This window comes from Mytilus californianus, unplaced genomic scaffold (assembly GCF_021869535.1).
Source record: "Mytilus californianus isolate M0D057914Y unplaced genomic scaffold, xbMytCali1.0.p SCAF_5, whole genome shotgun sequence".
Taxonomy (NCBI): domain Eukaryota; kingdom Metazoa; phylum Mollusca; class Bivalvia; order Mytilida; family Mytilidae; genus Mytilus; species Mytilus californianus.
This window is the reverse complement of record NW_026262701.1, coordinates 92,302,084-92,321,367: the sequence shown is the minus strand read 5'-3', so window position 1 is coordinate 92,321,367 and position 19,284 is coordinate 92,302,084. Positions and strand designations below refer to the sequence as shown.

The following is a 19,284-nucleotide window of genomic DNA, read 5'->3' as shown; positions in this document are numbered from 1 at the left end:
TCTAGACTTATTCTTCCGTGATCTATGGGCAAGTATATACAAGTGCATACAGATAGACAGAGGAAAATTAACATTCTAGACGTTATGCAGTTGCTTCTGTTTTACTTTTCCTAAGTATGAGACGACACGGTCGATTTTATGTTCATACATCGATTTGTCTTTCTATCGTATCATCTTATCATATTTGTTGTTTCGGTCTATTGACATATTTATTGATAGATGAAGTTGCAAAACAGTTTTTTGTCAATTACCTGTTTGTCATGACGCTAAATAACCAAAAAGATGTACTTATCTTTTCGAAGTCGAAAGTAACCACTAGATATAAGTATACAATTCTGATGTCTGAAACTATTCTGTCGCCATAGCTCAGTCGGTTGACGGCCAGACAGGGAATACCGAGGACCGCAGTTCGAATCTCACAATGGCTTTTTGAATTTGAGAGCAAAATTTCTCATTTGGAACTTAATGTTTTTGACATTTGCTACAAGCCAGATCAAACGTTCAATTCGCATTTCTAAATGATATCAAAATTTGGCGATATAATTTGTCAACCTTTCGTATGGACGAGTCAAATCTTCGGTTGAAATTATTCATGATCCACTTCTTGTAATCCTTTAATTAACCATTCATTTATAGATGAAGCAGTTCAAATGAAATTGCATTTTAACAATTCAAATTATTGCTTAGCCTGCTCACAAACCAGTGTAACTGATCGAGATGCACTTTATGAAAGTTCTAAATGTTATCACGAATAGGGGGATAAATAAAGAGTAAGTGTACGTGAGGCAAAATAACAGAAAATGACAGCAAAAAAATAGCCTTCAGAGAGAGTCGAACTCTCGACCTCCAGTTTACTAGACTGGCGCTCTAACCAACTGAGCTATGAAGGCTCCACGTTAAATGATTTGAAATATTCAATATTTATATCTAGACTTATTCTTCCGTGATCTATGGGCAAGTATATACAAGTGCATACAGATAGACAGAGGAAAATTAACATTCTAGACGTTATGCAGTTGCTTCTGTTTTACTTTTCCTAAGTATGAGACGACACGGTCGATTTTATGTTCATACATCGATTTGTCTTTCTATCGTATCATCTTATCATATTTGTTGTTTCGGTCTATTGACATATTTATTGATAGATGAAGTTGCAAAACAGTTTTTTGTCAATTACCTGTTTGTCATGACGCTAAATAACCAAAAAGATGTACTTATCTTTTCGAAGTCGAAAGTAACCACTAGATATAAGTATACAATTCTGATGTCTGAAACTATTCTGTCGCCATAGCTCAGTCGGTTGACGGCCAGACAGGGAATACCGAGGACCGCAGTTCGAATCTCACAATGGCTTTTTGAATTTGAGAGCAAAATTTCTCATTTGGAACTTAATGTTTTTGACATTTGCTACAAGCCAGATCAAACGTTCAATTCGCATTTCTAAATGATATCAAAATTTGGCGATATAATTTGTCAACCTTTCGTATGGACGAGTCAAATCTTCGGTTGAAATTATTCATGATCCACTTCTTGTAATCCTTTAATTAACCATTCATTTATAGATGAAGCAGTTCAAATGAAATTGCATTTTAACAATTCAAATTATTGCTTAGCCTGCTCACAAACCAGTGTAACTGATCGAGATGCACTTTATGAAAGTTCTAAATGTTATCACGAATAGGGGGATAAATAAAGAGTAAGTGTACGTGAGGCAAAATAACAGAAAATGACAGCAAAAAAATAGCCTTCAGAGAGAGTCGAACTCTCGACCTCCAGTTTACTAGACTGGCGCTCTAACCAACTGAGCTATGAAGGCTCCACGTTAAATGATTTGAAATATTCAATATTTATATCTAGACTTATTCTTCCGTGATCTATGGGCAAGTATATACAAGTGCATACAGATAGACAGAGGAAAATTAACATTCTAGACGTTATGCAGTTGCTTCTGTTTTACTTTTCCTAAGTATGAGACGACACGGTCGATTTTATGTTCATACATCGATTTGTCTTTCTATCGTATCATCTTATCATATTTGTTGTTTCGGTCTATTGACATATTTATTGATAGATGAAGTTGCAAAACAGTTTTTTGTCAATTACCTGTTTGTCATGACGCTAAATAACCAAAAAGATGTACTTATCTTTTCGAAGTCGAAAGTAACCACTAGATATAAGTATACAATTCTGATGTCTGAAACTATTCTGTCGCCATAGCTCAGTCGGTTGACGGCCAGACAGGGAATACCGAGGACCGCAGTTCGAATCTCACAATGGCTTTTTGAATTTGAGAGCAAAATTTCTCATTTGGAACTTAATGTTTTTGACATTTGCTACAAGCCAGATCAAACGTTCAATTCGCATTTCTAAATGATATCAAAATTTGGCGATATAATTTGTCAACCTTTCGTATGGACGAGTCAAATCTTCGGTTGAAATTATTCATGATCCACTTCTTGTAATCCTTTAATTAACCATTCATTTATAGATGAAGCAGTTCAAATGAAATTGCATTTTAACAATTCAAATTATTGCTTAGCCTGCTCACAAACCAGTGTAACTGATCGAGATGCACTTTATGAAAGTTCTAAATGTTATCACGAATAGGGGGATAAATAAAGAGTAAGTGTACGTGAGGCAAAATAACAGAAAATGACAGCAAAAAAATAGCCTTCAGAGAGAGTCGAACTCTCGACCTCCAGTTTACTAGACTGGCGCTCTAACCAACTGAGCTATGAAGGCTCCACGTTAAATGATTTGAAATATTCAATATTTATATCTAGACTTATTCTTCCGTGATCTATGGGCAAGTATATACAAGTGCATACAGATAGACAGAGGAAAATTAACATTCTAGACGTTATGCAGTTGCTTCTGTTTTACTTTTCCTAAGTATGAGACGACACGGTCGATTTTATGTTCATACATCGATTTGTCTTTCTATCGTATCGTCTTATCATATTTGTTGTTTCGGTCTATTGACATATTTATTGATAGATGAAGTTGCAAAACAGTTTTTTGTCAATTACCTGTTTGTCATGACGCTAAATAACCAAAAAGATGTACTTATCTTTTCGAAGTCGAAAGTAACCACTAGATATAAGTATACAATTCTGATGTCTGAAACTATTCTGTCGCCATAGCTCAGTCGGTTGACGGCCAGACAGGGAATACCGAGGACCGCAGTTCGAATCTCACAATGGCTTTTTGAATTTGAGAGCAAAATTTCTCATTTGGAACTTAATGTTTTTGACATTTGCTACAAGCCAGATCAAACGTTCAATTCGCATTTCTAAATGATATCAAAATTTGGCGATATAATTTGTCAACCTTTCGTATGGACGAGTCAAATCTTCGGTTGAAATTATTCATGATCCACTTCTTGTAATCCTTTAATTAACCATTCATTTATAGATGAAGCAGTTCAAATGAAATTGCATTTTAACAATTCAAATTATTGCTTAGCCTGCTCACAAACCAGTGTAACTGATCGAGATGCACTTTATGAAAGTTCTAAATGTTATCACGAATAGGGGGATAAATAAAGAGTAAGTGTACGTGAGGCAAAATAACAGAAAATGACAGCAAAAAAATAGCCTTCAGAGAGAGTCGAACTCTCGACCTCCAGTTTACTAGACTGGCGCTCTAACCAACTGAGCTATGAAGGCTCCACGTTAAATGATTTGAAATATTCAATATTTATATCTAGACTTATTCTTCCGTGATCTATGGGCAAGTATATACAAGTGCATACAGATAGACAGAGGAAAATTAACATTCTAGACGTTATGCAGTTGCTTCTGTTTTACTTTTCCTAAGTATGAGACGACACGGTCGATTTTATGTTCATACATCGATTTGTCTTTCTATCGTATCATCTTATCATATTTGTTGTTTCGGTCTATTGACATATTTATTGATAGATGAAGTTGCAAAACAGTTTTTTGTCAATTACCTGTTTGTCATGACGCTAAATAACCAAAAAGATGTACTTATCTTTTCGAAGTCGAAAGTAACCACTAGATATAAGTATACAATTCTGATGTCTGAAACTATTCTGTCGCCATAGCTCAGTCGGTTGACGGCCAGACAGGGAATACCGAGGACCGCAGTTCGAATCTCACAATGGCTTTTTGAATTTGAGAGCAAAATTTCTCATTTGGAACTTAATGTTTTTGACATTTGCTACAAGCCAGATCAAACGTTCAATTCGCATTTCTAAATGATATCAAAATTTGGCGATATAATTTGTCAACCTTTCGTATGGACGAGTCAAATCTTCGGTTGAAATTATTCATGATCCACTTCTTGTAATCCTTTAATTAACCATTCATTTATAGATGAAGCAGTTCAAATGAAATTGCATTTTAACAATTCAAATTATTGCTTAGCCTGCTCACAAACCAGTGTAACTGATCGAGATGCACTTTATGAAAGTTCTAAATGTTATCACGAATAGGGGGATAAATAAAGAGTAAGTGTACGTGAGGCAAAATAACAGAAAATGACAGCAAAAAAATAGCCTTCAGAGAGAGTCGAACTCTCGACCTCCAGTTTACTAGACTGGCGCTCTAACCAACTGAGCTATGAAGGCTCCACGTTAAATGATTTGAAATATTCAATATTTATATCTAGACTTATTCTTCCGTGATCTATGGGCAAGTATATACAAGTGCATACAGATAGACAGAGGAAAATTAACATTCTAGACGTTATGCAGTTGCTTCTGTTTTACTTTTCCTAAGTATGAGACGACACGGTCGATTTTATGTTCATACATCGATTTGTCTTTCTATCGTATCATCTTATCATATTTGTTGTTTCGGTCTATTGACATATTTATTGATAGATGAAGTTGCAAAACAGTTTTTTGTCAATTACCTGTTTGTCATGACGCTAAATAACCAAAAAGATGTACTTATCTTTTCGAAGTCGAAAGTAACCACTAGATATAAGTATACAATTCTGATGTCTGAAACTATTCTGTCGCCATAGCTCAGTCGGTTGACGGCCAGACAGGGAATACCGAGGACCGCAGTTCGAATCTCACAATGGCTTTTTGAATTTGAGAGCAAAATTTCTCATTTGGAACTTAATGTTTTTGACATTTGCTACAAGCCAGATCAAACGTTCAATTCGCATTTCTAAATGATATCAAAATTTGGCGATATAATTTTTCAACCTTTCGTATGGACGAGTCAAATCTTCGGTTGAAATTATTCATGATCCACTTCTTGTAATCCTTTAATTAACCATTCATTTATAGATGAAGCAGTTCAAATGAAATTGCATTTTAACAATTCAAATTATTGCTTAGCCTGCTCACAAACCAGTGTAACTGATCGAGATGCACTTTATGAAAGTTCTAAATGTTATCACGAATAGGGGGATAAATAAAGAGTAAGTGTACGTGAGGCAAAATAACAGAAAATGACAGCAAAAAAATAGCCTTCAGAGAGAGTCGAACTCTCGACCTCCAGTTTACTAGACTGGCGCTCTAACCAACTGAGCTATGAAGGCTCCACGTTAAATGATTTGAAATATTCAATATTTATATCTAGACTTATTCTTCCGTGATCTATGGGCAAGTATATACAAGTGCATACAGATAGACAGAGGAAAATTAACATTCTAGACGTTATGCAGTTGCTTCTGTTTTACTTTTCCTAAGTATGAGACGACACGGTCGATTTTATGTTCATACATCGATTTGTCTTTCTATCGTATCATCTTATCATATTTGTTGTTTCGGTCTATTGACATATTTATTGATAGATGAAGTTGCAAAACAGTTTTTTGTCAATTACCTGTTTGTCATGACGCTAAATAACCAAAAAGATGTACTTATCTTTTCGAAGTCGAAAGTAACCACTAGATATAAGTATACAATTCTGATGTCTGAAACTATTCTGTCGCCATAGCTCAGTCGGTTGACGGCCAGACAGGGAATACCGAGGACCGCAGTTCGAATCTCACAATGGCTTTTTGAATTTGAGAGCAAAATTTCTCATTTGGAACTTAATGTTTTTGACATTTGCTACAAGCCAGATCAAACGTTCAATTCGCATTTCTAAATGATATCAAAATTTGGCGATATAATTTTTCAACCTTTCGTATGGACGAGTCAAATCTTCGGTTGAAATTATTCATGATCCACTTCTTGTAATCCTTTAATTAACCATTCATTTATAGATGAAGCAGTTCAAATGAAATTGCATTTTAACAATTCAAATTATTGCTTAGCCTGCTCACAAACCAGTGTAACTGATCGAGATGCACTTTATGAAAGTTCTAAATGTTATCACGAATAGGGGGATAAATAAAGAGTAAGTGTACGTGAGGCAAAATAACAGAAAATGACAGCAAAAAAATAGCCTTCAGAGAGAGTCGAACTCTCGACCTCCAGTTTACTAGACTGGCGCTCTAACCAACTGAGCTATGAAGGCTCCACGTTAAATGATTTGAAATATTCAATATTTATATCTAGACTTATTCTTCCGTGATCTATGGGCAAGTATATACAAGTGCATACAGATAGACAGAGGAAAATTAACATTCTAGACGTTATGCAGTTGCTTCTGTTTTACTTTTCCTAAGTATGAGACGACACGGTCGATTTTATGTTCATACATCGATTTGTCTTTCTATCGTATCATCTTATCATATTTGTTGTTTCGGTCTATTGACATATTTATTGATAGATGAAGTTGCAAAACAGTTTTTTGTCAATTACCTGTTTGTCATGACGCTAAATAACCAAAAAGATGTACTTATCTTTTCGAAGTCGAAAGTAACCACTAGATATAAGTATACAATTCTGATGTCTGAAACTATTCTGTCGCCATAGCTCAGTCGGTTGACGGCCAGACAGGGAATACCGAGGACCGCAGTTCGAATCTCACAATGGCTTTTTGAATTTGAGAGCAAAATTTCTCATTTGGAACTTAATGTTTTTGACATTTGCTACAAGCCAGATCAAACGTTCAATTCGCATTTCTAAATGATATCAAAATTTGGCGATATAATTTTTCAACCTTTCGTATGGACGAGTCAAATCTTCGGTTGAAATTATTCATGATCCACTTCTTGTAATCCTTTAATTAACCATTCATTTATAGATGAAGCAGTTCAAATGAAATTGCATTTTAACAATTCAAATTATTGCTTAGCCTGCTCACAAACCAGTGTAACTGATCGAGATGCACTTTATGAAAGTTCTAAATGTTATCACGAATAGGGGGATAAATAAAGAGTAAGTGTACGTGAGGCAAAATAACAGAAAATGACAGCAAAAAAATAGCCTTCAGAGAGAGTCGAACTCTCGACCTCCAGTTTACTAGACTGGCGCTCTAACCAACTGAGCTATGAAGGCTCCACGTTAAATGATTTGAAATATTCAATATTTATATCTAGACTTATTCTTCCGTGATCTATGGGCAAGTATATACAAGTGCATACAGATAGACAGAGGAAAATTAACATTCTAGACGTTATGCAGTTGCTTCTGTTTTACTTTTCCTAAGTATGAGACGACACGGTCGATTTTATGTTCATACATCGATTTGTCTTTCTATCGTATCATCTTATCATATTTGTTGTTTCGGTCTATTGACATATTTATTGATAGATGAAGTTGCAAAACAGTTTTTTGTCAATTACCTGTTTGTCATGACGCTAAATAACCAAAAAGATGTACTTATCTTTTCGAAGTCGAAAGTAACCACTAGATATAAGTATACAATTCTGATGTCTGAAACTATTCTGTCGCCATAGCTCAGTCGGTTGACGGCCAGACAGGGAATACCGAGGACCGCAGTTCGAATCTCACAATGGCTTTTTGAATTTGAGAGCAAAATTTCTCATTTGGAACTTAATGTTTTTGACATTTGCTACAAGCCAGATCAAACGTTCAATTCGCATTTCTAAATGATATCAAAATTTGGCGATATAATTTTTCAACCTTTCGTATGGACGAGTCAAATCTTCGGTTGAAATTATTCATGATCCACTTCTTGTAATCCTTTAATTAACCATTCATTTATAGATGAAGCAGTTCAAATGAAATTGCATTTTAACAATTCAAATTATTGCTTAGCCTGCTCACAAACCAGTGTAACTGATCGAGATGCACTTTATGAAAGTTCTAAATGTTATCACGAATAGGGGGATAAATAAAGAGTAAGTGTACGTGAGGCAAAATAACAGAAAATGACAGCAAAAAAATAGCCTTCAGAGAGAGTCGAACTCTCGACCTCCAGTTTACTAGACTGGCGCTCTAACCAACTGAGCTATGAAGGCTCCACGTTAAATGATTTGAAATATTCAATATTTATATCTAGACTTATTCTTCCGTGATCTATGGGCAAGTATATACAAGTGCATACAGATAGACAGAGGAAAATTAACATTCTAGACGTTATGCAGTTGCTTCTGTTTTACTTTTCCTAAGTATGAGACGACACGGTCGATTTTATGTTCATACATCGATTTGTCTTTCTATCGTATCATCTTATCATATTTGTTGTTTCGGTCTATTGACATATTTATTGATAGATGAAGTTGCAAAACAGTTTTTTGTCAATTACCTGTTTGTCATGACGCTAAATAACCAAAAAGATGTACTTATCTTTTCGAAGTCGAAAGTAACCACTAGATATAAGTATACAATTCTGATGTCTGAAACTATTCTGTCGCCATAGCTCAGTCGGTTGACGGCCAGACAGGGAATACCGAGGACCGCAGTTCGAATCTCACAATGGCTTTTTGAATTTGAGAGCAAAATTTCTCATTTGGAACTTAATGTTTTTGACATTTGCTACAAGCCAGATCAAACGTTCAATTCGCATTTCTAAATGATATCAAAATTTGGCGATATAATTTTTCAACCTTTCGTATGGACGAGTCAAATCTTCGGTTGAAATTATTCATGATCCACTTCTTGTAATCCTTTAATTAACCATTCATTTATAGATGAAGCAGTTCAAATGAAATTGCATTTTAACAATTCAAATTATTGCTTAGCCTGCTCACAAACCAGTGTAACTGATCGAGATGCACTTTATGAAAGTTCTAAATGTTATCACGAATAGGGGGATAAATAAAGAGTAAGTGTACGTGAGGCAAAATAACAGAAAATGACAGCAAAAAAATAGCCTTCAGAGAGAGTCGAACTCTCGACCTCCAGTTTACTAGACTGGCGCTCTAACCAACTGAGCTATGAAGGCTCCACGTTAAATGATTTGAAATATTCAATATTTATATCTAGACTTATTCTTCCGTGATCTATGGGCAAGTATATACAAGTGCATACAGATAGACAGAGGAAAATTAACATTCTAGACGTTATGCAGTTGCTTCTGTTTTACTTTTCCTAAGTATGAGACGACACGGTCGATTTTATGTTCATACATCGATTTGTCTTTCTATCGTATCATCTTATCATATTTGTTGTTTCGGTCTATTGACATATTTATTGATAGATGAAGTTGCAAAACAGTTTTTTGTCAATTACCTGTTTGTCATGACGCTAAATAACCAAAAAGATGTACTTATCTTTTCGAAGTCGAAAGTAACCACTAGATATAAGTATACAATTCTGATGTCTGAAACTATTCTGTCGCCATAGCTCAGTCGGTTGACGGCCAGACAGGGAATACCGAGGACCGCAGTTCGAATCTCACAATGGCTTTTTGAATTTGAGAGCAAAATTTCTCATTTGGAACTTAATGTTTTTGACATTTGCTACAAGCCAGATCAAACGTTCAATTCGCATTTCTAAATGATATCAAAATTTGGCGATATAATTTTTCAACCTTTCGTATGGACGAGTCAAATCTTCGGTTGAAATTATTCATGATCCACTTCTTGTAATCCTTTAATTAACCATTCATTTATAGATGAAGCAGTTCAAATGAAATTGCATTTTAACAATTCAAATTATTGCTTAGCCTGCTCACAAACCAGTGTAACTGATCGAGATGCACTTTATGAAAGTTCTAAATGTTATCACGAATAGGGGGATAAATAAAGAGTAAGTGTACGTGAGGCAAAATAACAGAAAATGACAGCAAAAAAATAGCCTTCAGAGAGAGTCGAACTCTCGACCTCCAGTTTACTAGACTGGCGCTCTAACCAACTGAGCTATGAAGGCTCCACGTTAAATGATTTGAAATATTCAATATTTATATCTAGACTTATTCTTCCGTGATCTATGGGCAAGTATATACAAGTGCATACAGATAGACAGAGGAAAATTAACATTCTAGACGTTATGCAGTTGCTTCTGTTTTACTTTTCCTAAGTATGAGACGACACGGTCGATTTTATGTTCATACATCGATTTGTCTTTCTATCGTATCATCTTATCATATTTGTTGTTTCGGTCTATTGACATATTTATTGATAGATGAAGTTGCAAAACAGTTTTTTGTCAATTACCTGTTTGTCATGACGCTAAATAACCAAAAAGATGTACTTATCTTTTCGAAGTCGAAAGTAACCACTAGATATAAGTATACAATTCTGATGTCTGAAACTATTCTGTCGCCATAGCTCAGTCGGTTGACGGCCAGACAGGGAATACCGAGGACCGCAGTTCGAATCTCACAATGGCTTTTTGAATTTGAGAGCAAAATTTCTCATTTGGAACTTAATGTTTTTGACATTTGCTACAAGCCAGATCAAACGTTCAATTCGCATTTCTAAATGATATCAAAATTTGGCGATATAATTTTTCAACCTTTCGTATGGACGAGTCAAATCTTCGGTTGAAATTATTCATGATCCACTTCTTGTAATCCTTTAATTAACCATTCATTTATAGATGAAGCAGTTCAAATGAAATTGCATTTTAACAATTCAAATTATTGCTTAGCCTGCTCACAAACCAGTGTAACTGATCGAGATGCACTTTATGAAAGTTCTAAATGTTATCACGAATAGGGGGATAAATAAAGAGTAAGTGTACGTGAGGCAAAATAACAGAAAATGACAGCAAAAAAATAGCCTTCAGAGAGAGTCGAACTCTCGACCTCCAGTTTACTAGACTGGCGCTCTAACCAACTGAGCTATGAAGGCTCCACGTTAAATGATTTGAAATATTCAATATTTATATCTAGACTTATTCTTCCGTGATCTATGGGCAAGTATATACAAGTGCATACAGATAGACAGAGGAAAATTAACATTCTAGACGTTATGCAGTTGCTTCTGTTTTACTTTTCCTAAGTATGAGACGACACGGTCGATTTTATGTTCATACATCGATTTGTCTTTCTATCGTATCATCTTATCATATTTGTTGTTTCGGTCTATTGACATATTTATTGATAGATGAAGTTGCAAAACAGTTTTTTGTCAATTACCTGTTTGTCATGACGCTAAATAACCAAAAAGATGTACTTATCTTTTCGAAGTCGAAAGTAACCACTAGATATAAGTATACAATTCTGATGTCTGAAACTATTCTGTCGCCATAGCTCAGTCGGTTGACGGCCAGACAGGGAATACCGAGGACCGCAGTTCGAATCTCACAATGGCTTTTTGAATTTGAGAGCAAAATTTCTCATTTGGAACTTAATGTTTTTGACATTTGCTACAAGCCAGATCAAACGTTCAATTCGCATTTCTAAATGATATCAAAATTTGGCGATATAATTTTTCAACCTTTCGTATGGACGAGTCAAATCTTCGGTTGAAATTATTCATGATCCACTTCTTGTAATCCTTTAATTAACCATTCATTTATAGATGAAGCAGTTCAAATGAAATTGCATTTTAACAATTCAAATTATTGCTTAGCCTGCTCACAAACCAGTGTAACTGATCGAGATGCACTTTATGAAAGTTCTAAATGTTATCACGAATAGGGGGATAAATAAAGAGTAAGTGTACGTGAGGCAAAATAACAGAAAATGACAGCAAAAAAATAGCCTTCAGAGAGAGTCGAACTCTCGACCTCCAGTTTACTAGACTGGCGCTCTAACCAACTGAGCTATGAAGGCTCCACGTTAAATGATTTGAAATATTCAATATTTATATCTAGACTTATTCTTCCGTGATCTATGGGCAAGTATATACAAGTGCATACAGATAGACAGAGGAAAATTAACATTCTAGACGTTATGCAGTTGCTTCTGTTTTACTTTTCCTAAGTATGAGACGACACGGTCGATTTTATGTTCATACATCGATTTGTCTTTCTATCGTATCATCTTATCATATTTGTTGTTTCGGTCTATTGACATATTTATTGATAGATGAAGTTGCAAAACAGTTTTTTGTCAATTACCTGTTTGTCATGACGCTAAATAACCAAAAAGATGTACTTATCTTTTCGAAGTCGAAAGTAACCACTAGATATAAGTATACAATTCTGATGTCTGAAACTATTCTGTCGCCATAGCTCAGTCGGTTGACGGCCAGACAGGGAATACCGAGGACCGCAGTTCGAATCTCACAATGGCTTTTTGAATTTGAGAGCAAAATTTCTCATTTGGAACTTAATGTTTTTGACATTTGCTACAAGCCAGATCAAACGTTCAATTCGCATTTCTAAATGATATCAAAATTTGGCGATATAATTTTTCAACCTTTCGTATGGACGAGTCAAATCTTCGGTTGAAATTATTCATGATCCACTTCTTGTAATCCTTTAATTAACCATTCATTTATAGATGAAGCAGTTCAAATGAAATTGCATTTTAACAATTCAAATTATTGCTTAGCCTGCTCACAAACCAGTGTAACTGATCGAGATGCACTTTATGAAAGTTCTAAATGTTATCACGAATAGGGGGATAAATAAAGAGTAAGTGTACGTGAGGCAAAATAACAGAAAATGACAGCAAAAAAATAGCCTTCAGAGAGAGTCGAACTCTCGACCTCCAGTTTACTAGACTGGCGCTCTAACCAACTGAGCTATGAAGGCTCCACGTTAAATGATTTGAAATATTCAATATTTATATCTAGACTTATTCTTCCGTGATCTATGGGCAAGTATATACAAGTGCATACAGATAGACAGAGGAAAATTAACATTCTAGACGTTATGCAGTTGCTTCTGTTTTACTTTTCCTAAGTATGAGACGACACGGTCGATTTTATGTTCATACATCGATTTGTCTTTCTATCGTATCATCTTATCATATTTGTTGTTTCGGTCTATTGACATATTTATTGATAGATGAAGTTGCAAAACAGTTTTTTGTCAATTACCTGTTTGTCATGACGCTAAATAACCAAAAAGATGTACTTATCTTTTCGAAGTCGAAAGTAACCACTAGATATAAGTATACAATTCTGATGTCTGAAACTATTCTGTCGCCATAGCTCAGTCGGTTGACGGCCAGACAGGGAATACCGAGGACCGCAGTTCGAATCTCACAATGGCTTTTTGAATTTGAGAGCAAAATTTCTCATTTGGAACTTAATGTTTTTGACATTTGCTACAAGCCAGATCAAACGTTCAATTCGCATTTCTAAATGATATCAAAATTTGGCGATATAATTTTTCAACCTTTCGTATGGACGAGTCAAATCTTCGGTTGAAATTATTCATGATCCACTTCTTGTAATCCTTTAATTAACCATTCATTTATAGATGAAGCAGTTCAAATGAAATTGCATTTTAACAATTCAAATTATTGCTTAGCCTGCTCACAAACCAGTGTAACTGATCGAGATGCACTTTATGAAAGTTCTAAATGTTATCACGAATAGGGGGATAAATAAAGAGTAAGTGTACGTGAGGCAAAATAACAGAAAATGACAGCAAAAAAATAGCCTTCAGAGAGAGTCGAACTCTCGACCTCCAGTTTACTAGACTGGCGCTCTAACCAACTGAGCTATGAAGGCTCCACGTTAAATGATTTGAAATATTCAATATTTATATCTAGACTTATTCTTCCGTGATCTATGGGCAAGTATATACAAGTGCATACAGATAGACAGAGGAAAATTAACATTCTAGACGTTATGCAGTTGCTTCTGTTTTACTTTTCCTAAGTATGAGACGACACGGTCGATTTTATGTTCATACATCGATTTGTCTTTCTATCGTATCATCTTATCATATTTGTTGTTTCGGTCTATTGACATATTTATTGATAGATGAAGTTGCAAAACAGTTTTTTGTCAATTACCTGTTTGTCATGACGCTAAATAACCAAAAAGATGTACTTATCTTTTCGAAGTCGAAAGTAACCACTAGATATAAGTATACAATTCTGATGTCTGAAACTATTCTGTCGCCATAGCTCAGTCGGTTGACGGCCAGACAGGGAATACCGAGGACCGCAGTTCGAATCTCACAATGGCTTTTTGAATTTGAGAGCAAAATTTCTCATTTGGAACTTAATGTTTTTGACATTTGCTACAAGCCAGATCAAACGTTCAATTCGCATTTCTAAATGATATCAAAATTTGGCGATATAATTTTTCAACCTTTCGTATGGACGAGTCAAATCTTCGGTTGAAATTATTCATGATCCACTTCTTGTAATCCTTTAATTAACCATTCATTTATAGATGAAGCAGTTCAAATGAAATTGCATTTTAACAATTCAAATTATTGCTTAGCCTGCTCACAAACCAGTGTAACTGATCGAGATGCACTTTATGAAAGTTCTAAATGTTATCACGAATAGGGGGATAAATAAAGAGTAAGTGTACGTGAGGCAAAATAACAGAAAATGACAGCAAAAAAATAGCCTTCAGAGAGAGTCGAACTCTCGACCTCCAGTTTACTAGACTGGCGCTCTAACCAACTGAGCTATGAAGGCTCCACGTTAAATGATTTGAAATATTCAATATTTATATCTAGACTTATTCTTCCGTGATCTATGGGCAAGTATATACAAGTGCATACAGATAGACAGAGGAAAATTAACATTCTAGACGTTATGCAGTTGCTTCTGTTTTACTTTTCCTAAGTATGAGACGACACGGTCGATTTTATGTTCATACATCGATTTGTCTTTCTATCGTATCATCTTATCATATTTGTTGTTTCGGTCTATTGACATATTTATTGATAGATGAAGTTGCAAAACAGTTTTTTGTCAATTACCTGTTTGTCATGACGCTAAATAACCAAAAAGATGTACTTATCTTTTCGAAGTCGAAAGTAACCACTAGATATAAGTATACAATTCTGATGTCTGAAACTATTCTGTCGCCATAGCTCAGTCGGTTGACGGCCAGACAGGGAATACCGAGGACCGCAGTTCGAATCTCACAATGGCTTTTTGAATTTGAGAGCAAAATTTCTCATTTGGAACTTAATGTTTTTGACATTTGCTACAAGCCAGATCAAACGTTCAATTCGCATTTCTAAATGATATCAAAATTTGGCGATATAATTTTTCAACCTTTCGTATGGACGAGTCAAATCTTCGGTTGAAATTATTCATGATCCACTTCTTGTAATCCTTTAATTAACCATTCATTTATAGATGAAGCAGTTCAAATGAAATTGCATTTTAACAATTCAAATTATTGCTTAGCCTGCTCACAAACCAGTGTAACTGATCGAGATGCACTTTATGAAAGTTCTAAATGTTATCACGAATAGGGGGATAAATAAAGAGTAAGTGTACGTGAGGCAAAATAACAGAAAATGACAGCAAAAAAATAGCCTTCTGAGAGAGTCGAACTCTCGACCTCCAGTTTACTAGACTGGCGCTCTAACCAACTGAGCTATGAAGGCTCCACGTTAAATGATTTGAAATATTCAATATTTATATCTAGACTTATTCTTCCGTGATCTATGGGCAAGTATATACAAGTGCATACAGATAGACAGAGGAAAATTAACATTCTAGACGTTATGCAGTTGCTTCTGTTTTACTTTTCCTAAGTATGAGACGACACGGTCGATTTTATGTTCATACATCGATTTGTCTTTCTATCGTATCATCTTATCATATTTGTTGTTTCGGTCTATTGACATATTTATTGATAGATGAAGTTGCAAAACAGTTTTTTGTCAATTACCTGTTTGTCATGACGCTAAATAACCAAAAAGATGTACTTATCTTTTCGAAGTCGAAAGTAACCACTAGATATAAGTATACAATTCTGATGTCTGAAACTATTCTGTCGCCATAGCTCAGTCGGTTGACGGCCAGACAGGGAATACCGAGGACCGCAGTTCGAATCTCACAATGGCTTTTTGAATTTGAGAGCAAAATTTCTCATTTGGAACTTAATGTTTTTGACATTTGCTACAAGCCAGATCAAACGTTCAATTCGCATTTCTAAATGATATCAAAATTTGGCGATATAATTTTTCAACCTTTCGTATGGACGAGTCAAATCTTCGGTTGAAATTATTCATGATCCACTTCTTGTAATCCTTTAATTAACCATTCATTTATAGATGAAGCAGTTCAAATGAAATTGCATTTTAACAATTCAAATTATTGCTTAGCCTGCTCACAAACCAGTGTAACTGATCGAGATGCACTTTATGAAAGTTCTAAATGTTATCACGAATAGGGGGATAAATAAAGAGTAAGTGTACGTGAGGCAAAATAACAGAAAATGACAGCAAAAAAATAGCCTTCAGAGAGAGTCGAACTCTCGACCTCCAGTTTACTAGACTGGCGCTCTAACCAACTGAGCTATGAAGGCTCCACGTTAAATGATTTGAAATATTCAATATTTATATCTAGACTTATTCTTCCGTGATCTATGGGCAAGTATATACAAGTGCATACAGATAGACAGAGGAAAATTAACATTCTAGACGTTATGCAGTTGCTTCTGTTTTACTTTTCCTAAGTATGAGACGACACGGTCGATTTTATGTTCATACATCGATTTGTCTTTCTATCGTATCATCTTATCATATTTGTTGTTTCGGTCTATTGACATATTTATTGATAGATGAAGTTGCAAAACAGTTTTTTGTCAATTACCTGTTTGTCATGACGCTAAATAACCAAAAAGATGTACTTATCTTTTCGAAGTCGAAAGTAACCACTAGATATAAGTATACAATTCTGATGTCTGAAACTATTCTGTCGCCATAGCTCAGTCGGTTGACGGCCAGACAGGGAATACCGAGGACCGCAGTTCGAATCTCACAATGGCTTTTTGAATTTGAGAGCAAAATTTCTCATTTGGAACTTAATGTTTTTGACATTTGCTACAAGCCAGATCAAACGTTCAATTCGCATTTCTAAATGATATCAAAATTTGGCGATATAATTTTTCAACCTTTCGTATGGACGAGTCAAATCTTCGGTTGAAATTATTCATGATCCACTTCTTGTAATCCTTTAATTAACCATTCATTTATAGATGAAGCAGTTCAAATGAAATTGCATTTTAACAATTCAAATTATTGCTTAGCCTGCTCACAAACCAGTGTAACTGATCGAGATGCACTTTATGAAAGTTCTAAATGTTATCACGAATAGGGGGATAAATAAAGAGTAAGTGTACGTGAGGCAAAATAACAGAAAATGACAGCAAAAAAATAGCCTTCAGAGAGAGTCGAACTCTCGACCTCCAGTTTACTAGACTGGCGCTCTAACCAACTGAGCTATGAAGGCTCCACGTTAAATGATTTGAAATATTCAATATTTATATCTAGACTTATTCTTCCGTGATCTATGGGCAAGTATATACAAGTGCATACAGATAGACAGAGGAAAATTAACATTCTAGACGTTATGCAGTTGCTTCTGTTTTACTTTTCCTAAGTATGAGACGACACGGTCGATTTTATGTTCATACATCGATTTGTCTTTCTATCGTATCATCTTATCATATTTGTTGTTTCGGTCTATTGACATATTTATTGATAGATGAAGTTGCAAAACAGTTTTTTGTCAATTACCTGTTTGTCATGACGCTAAATAACCAAAAAGATGTACTTATCTTTTCGAAGTCGAAAGTAACCACTAGATATAAGTATACAATTCTGATGTCTGAAACTATTCTGTCGCCATAGCTCAGTCGGTTGACGGCCAGACAGGGAATACCGAGGACCGCAGTTCGAATCTCACAATGGCTTTTTGAATTTGAGAGCAAAATTTCTCATTTGGAACTTAATGTTTTTGACATTTGCTACAAGCCAGATCAAACGTTCAATTCGCATTTCTAAATGATATCAAAATTTGGCGATATAATTTTTCAACCTTTCGTATGGACGAGTCAAATCTTCGGTTGAAATTATTCATGATCCACTTCTTGTAATCCTTTAATTAACCATTCATTTATAGATGAAGCAGTTCAAATGAAATTGCATTTTAACAATTCAAATTATTGCTTAGCCTGCTCACAAACCAGTGTAACTGATCGAGATGCACTTTATGAAAGTTCTAAATGTTATCACGAATAGGGGGATAAATAAAGAGTAAGTGTACGTGAGGCAAAATAACAGAAAATGACAGCAAAAAAATAGCCTTCTGAGAGAGTCGAACTCTCGACCTCCAGTTTACTAGACTGGCGCTCTAACCAACTGAGCTATGAAGGCTCCACGTTAAATGATTTGAAATATTCAATATTTATATCTAGACTTATTCTTCCGTGATCTATGGGCAAGTATATACAAGTGCATACAGATAGACAGAGGAAAATTAACATTCTAGACGTTATGCAGTTGCTTCTGTTTTACTTTTCCTAAGTATGAGACGACACGGTCGATTTTATGTTCATACATCGATTTGTCTTTCTATCGTATCATCTTATCATATTTGTTGTTTCGGTCTATTGACATATTTATTGATAGATGAAGTTGCAAAACAGTTTTTTGTCAATTACCTGTTTGTCATGACGCTAAATAACCAAAAAGATGTACTTATCTTTTCGAAGTCGAAAGTAACCACTAGATATAAGTATACAATTCTGATGTCTGAAACTATTCTGTCGCCATAGCTCAGTCGGTTGACGGCCAGACAGGGAATACCGAGGACCGCAGTTCGAATCTCACAATGGCTTTTTGAATTTGAGAGCAAAATTTCTCATTTGGAACTTAATGTTTTTGACATTTGCTACAAGCCAGATCAAACGTTCAATTCGCATTTCTAAATGATATCAAAATTTGGCGATATAATTTTTCAACCTTTCGTATGGACGAGTCAAATCTTCGGTTGAAATTATTCATGATCCACTTCTTGTAATCCTTTAATTAACCATTCATTTATAGATGAAGCAGTTCAAATGAAATTGCATTTTAACAATTCAAATTATTGCTTAGCCTGCTCACAAACCAGTGTAACTGATCGAGATGCACTTTATGAAAGTTCTAAATGTTATCACGAATAGGGGGATAAA

General features: G+C 35.0%; 20 non-coding genes across 20 annotated transcripts; all 20 read right to left on the bottom strand.

Moving 5' to 3' along the window:
- Window positions 1–816: 816 nt before the first annotated feature.
- On the bottom strand, window positions 817–890 carry Trnat-agu (transfer RNA threonine (anticodon AGU)). The gene has a single exon. It is a non-coding gene; the product is annotated as a tRNA-Thr (tRNA).
- An 852-nt stretch (window positions 891–1,742) lies between these two features.
- On the bottom strand, window positions 1,743–1,816 carry Trnat-agu (transfer RNA threonine (anticodon AGU)). Its single transcript has one exon. It is a non-coding gene; the product is annotated as a tRNA-Thr (tRNA).
- Window positions 1,817–2,668: 852 nt separating this feature from the next.
- Trnat-agu (transfer RNA threonine (anticodon AGU)) lies at window positions 2,669–2,742 on the bottom strand. The gene has a single exon. It is a non-coding gene; the product is annotated as a tRNA-Thr (tRNA).
- An 852-nt stretch (window positions 2,743–3,594) lies between these two features.
- On the bottom strand, window positions 3,595–3,668 carry Trnat-agu (transfer RNA threonine (anticodon AGU)). Its single transcript has one exon. It is a non-coding gene; the product is annotated as a tRNA-Thr (tRNA).
- Window positions 3,669–4,520: 852 nt separating this feature from the next.
- Trnat-agu (transfer RNA threonine (anticodon AGU)) lies at window positions 4,521–4,594 on the bottom strand. The gene has a single exon. It is a non-coding gene; the product is annotated as a tRNA-Thr (tRNA).
- Window positions 4,595–5,446: 852 nt separating this feature from the next.
- On the bottom strand, window positions 5,447–5,520 carry Trnat-agu (transfer RNA threonine (anticodon AGU)). The gene has a single exon. It is a non-coding gene; the product is annotated as a tRNA-Thr (tRNA).
- An 852-nt stretch (window positions 5,521–6,372) lies between these two features.
- Window positions 6,373–6,446, bottom strand: Trnat-agu (transfer RNA threonine (anticodon AGU)). Its single transcript has one exon. It is a non-coding gene; the product is annotated as a tRNA-Thr (tRNA).
- An 852-nt stretch (window positions 6,447–7,298) lies between these two features.
- Window positions 7,299–7,372, bottom strand: Trnat-agu (transfer RNA threonine (anticodon AGU)). The gene has a single exon. It is a non-coding gene; the product is annotated as a tRNA-Thr (tRNA).
- Window positions 7,373–8,224: 852 nt separating this feature from the next.
- Trnat-agu (transfer RNA threonine (anticodon AGU)) lies at window positions 8,225–8,298 on the bottom strand. Its single transcript has one exon. It is a non-coding gene; the product is annotated as a tRNA-Thr (tRNA).
- Window positions 8,299–9,150: 852 nt separating this feature from the next.
- Window positions 9,151–9,224, bottom strand: Trnat-agu (transfer RNA threonine (anticodon AGU)). The gene has a single exon. It is a non-coding gene; the product is annotated as a tRNA-Thr (tRNA).
- An 852-nt stretch (window positions 9,225–10,076) lies between these two features.
- On the bottom strand, window positions 10,077–10,150 carry Trnat-agu (transfer RNA threonine (anticodon AGU)). Its single transcript has one exon. It is a non-coding gene; the product is annotated as a tRNA-Thr (tRNA).
- Window positions 10,151–11,002: 852 nt separating this feature from the next.
- Trnat-agu (transfer RNA threonine (anticodon AGU)) lies at window positions 11,003–11,076 on the bottom strand. The gene has a single exon. It is a non-coding gene; the product is annotated as a tRNA-Thr (tRNA).
- An 852-nt stretch (window positions 11,077–11,928) lies between these two features.
- Trnat-agu (transfer RNA threonine (anticodon AGU)) lies at window positions 11,929–12,002 on the bottom strand. Its single transcript has one exon. It is a non-coding gene; the product is annotated as a tRNA-Thr (tRNA).
- An 852-nt stretch (window positions 12,003–12,854) lies between these two features.
- Trnat-agu (transfer RNA threonine (anticodon AGU)) lies at window positions 12,855–12,928 on the bottom strand. The gene has a single exon. It is a non-coding gene; the product is annotated as a tRNA-Thr (tRNA).
- An 852-nt stretch (window positions 12,929–13,780) lies between these two features.
- Window positions 13,781–13,854, bottom strand: Trnat-agu (transfer RNA threonine (anticodon AGU)). Its single transcript has one exon. It is a non-coding gene; the product is annotated as a tRNA-Thr (tRNA).
- Window positions 13,855–14,706: 852 nt separating this feature from the next.
- Window positions 14,707–14,780, bottom strand: Trnat-agu (transfer RNA threonine (anticodon AGU)). Its single transcript has one exon. It is a non-coding gene; the product is annotated as a tRNA-Thr (tRNA).
- An 852-nt stretch (window positions 14,781–15,632) lies between these two features.
- Window positions 15,633–15,706, bottom strand: Trnat-agu (transfer RNA threonine (anticodon AGU)). The gene has a single exon. It is a non-coding gene; the product is annotated as a tRNA-Thr (tRNA).
- Window positions 15,707–16,558: 852 nt separating this feature from the next.
- Trnat-agu (transfer RNA threonine (anticodon AGU)) lies at window positions 16,559–16,632 on the bottom strand. The gene has a single exon. It is a non-coding gene; the product is annotated as a tRNA-Thr (tRNA).
- Window positions 16,633–17,484: 852 nt separating this feature from the next.
- Trnat-agu (transfer RNA threonine (anticodon AGU)) lies at window positions 17,485–17,558 on the bottom strand. The gene has a single exon. It is a non-coding gene; the product is annotated as a tRNA-Thr (tRNA).
- An 852-nt stretch (window positions 17,559–18,410) lies between these two features.
- On the bottom strand, window positions 18,411–18,484 carry Trnat-agu (transfer RNA threonine (anticodon AGU)). The gene has a single exon. It is a non-coding gene; the product is annotated as a tRNA-Thr (tRNA).
- Window positions 18,485–19,284: the final 800 nt, after the last annotated feature.